Source organism: Urocitellus parryii, chromosome X, assembly GCF_045843805.1.
Source record: "Urocitellus parryii isolate mUroPar1 chromosome X, mUroPar1.hap1, whole genome shotgun sequence".
NCBI lineage: Eukaryota > Metazoa > Chordata > Mammalia > Rodentia > Sciuridae > Urocitellus > Urocitellus parryii.
In genome coordinates, this window is record NC_135547.1 from 52,373,647 (window position 1) to 52,375,672 (window position 2,026).

General features: G+C 35.8%; 1 non-coding gene across 1 annotated transcript; it reads right to left on the bottom strand.

Annotated features, from left to right (window-relative positions):
• Positions 1-601: 601 nt before the first annotated feature.
• On the bottom strand, positions 602-708 carry LOC113199423 (U6 spliceosomal RNA). Its single transcript, XR_003302959.1, has one exon. It is a non-coding gene; the product is annotated as a U6 spliceosomal RNA (small nuclear RNA).
• Positions 709-2,026: the final 1,318 nt, after the last annotated feature.

The window sequence follows — 2,026 nt, forward strand, 5'->3', positions numbered from 1 at the left end:
ATATTTATTCTCCCACTTCTTTCTTATGATTCTAGGGAATTTAACCCATTGAGCTACAATGCAGCCCTTTCTTATTTTTATTTTTATTTTGAGACAGGATCTCAAAGGCTGGCCTTCAACATGTGACCCTCTGGCCTCAGCCTCCTTCTAAGTCTCTGGGATCAAAGGAACTGTGTCTGGCCTGTGTCACTTTCTTGTACAAAATTTAGGATAAAAAATATACCACTGCTCTATATGTTGAAGCATTATATGTTACTTTGTATATTTTTGATATCTTTACAAGGTCTTTGGAAGCATCTTCATTTTTTTGTCTGCATTATGTTCCATTATATACATAAAAGAGAGTTTATTTAATCAATCCCCTCTTGATAGACTTTTATATTTATCCAATCCTTTATAATCATCAATAATATTTGGTGGAAAACCTAGAAATACAGAACTTCATATGTGTCTAGATATGTTAGAAGCATAGATGTCTAAACTTCTGATTGTTGGATCAAGGGATAAACACATTTGCAATTTTGGAAGCTATTGCTGGATTCACCTTTATGGGGATTTTAACATTTTCACTCTGAGTACAATACATGAAAGTGCCTGTTATAAAATTATGAAATGCTTCATGAATTGGTGTGTCATCTTTGCACAGAAGCCATGTTAATATTCTCTGAATCATTCCAATTATAGTATATATGCTGCTGAAGTGAGCACCATGAAGTCATTTTTAATTTAGTAATGGATGAATGCTTTTGGGTGGCATGTAGCCAAAGATAGGGCAGACTATAAAACTCCTCTTTCCATTTAACCTGATGTAGAGAGAGAGAGAGAGAGAGAAAAAAAAGTTTTTTCTGGACAGCTGCAGGCTTTTTTTTCCTGGAGTGCTGGTTGGAGGGGAGCCATGTCACCTAAGTTTCAGCAATACATGATCTGTGCTCTAGCTAATAGGGATATAAATGGTCAGAGTGATGGAAAGAGTTAATGAAGTTGCTAACCTTTGAGCAGTTGTACACAAAGATGGAATTCTTGCTGATTGTAAAACAGCTTTGATACATAGAAGTTACTCTTCCACAATAAACCACCATGGATTGCACTAGGATTCAGTAAAGAACAAGGAATGCTGAACAGATAGTTGATAAGAGGAAATTTGGTTAGGACTAAATAAAGAACTACTTAAAATTAATGATAGACAAAATTTATCAAGCAGAGCTGTATGATGGGTACTTTGTCAAAGAATATGTGTGTGTGCATGTATTCACTCATTTAATTATCATAAAACCCTATGACATATTGTTATTATATTTAGTTTAAAGATTGCTAAACCAAGACTACTTGACCAATGACATGTGAATACAGATTTGGCATGTGATCCGGGCAGCATGGGAATTTTTCTATTTGGTTATTCCCACTTGTGGTATAGGTGGGAAGATAATTCTAGAATTGGGTGAGAAAAGGAAAGTGCATCTTGACAGGATTTAAACTCAGGCAAATGGAGTTTTTCTTGACTTCATGATGAAGTTGTTCAAAATCTATAATTTTTTTGACTTTATGATGAAGTTGTTCAAACATTAAGAAAGAGTGTTCTAAGATGATAGTTGCAGTAACATTCTGGTACACAAAGTCAAAGTCATCAGAAGAGGCCAAAAGCACCCCTTGTATGATGGGCTCTGTTCAGCTGCAGGTGGCTTGGGCTATGCCTGCTTTATGACTCTGAAGCAAATATTTGGGATTTATGCCAAAGAAAAACACTTCAGAAACCACAGGGTTTTGCTGATCTGGCTTAGAGGTAGAAAACTTGAATTATTTTTCAAAAAACTTAAAGTTTTGTCTTATGTTTGCCAGGTTGGTTTACCCTCATTAGCCAAATGAGCTGCCTTTGCCATCTTCTTAATCTTTGTTGTTGGTGAACAAAGCCTGAATCTCTGACCCCAGCCATTGTTCAGCAAATGCTTTAGCAGGTGGCCAGAGAAAGAGGTTTTAGTTATGGTATTCATAATCTAGACTAAGGCATTTTCTCTGCTTTTTTCCCACT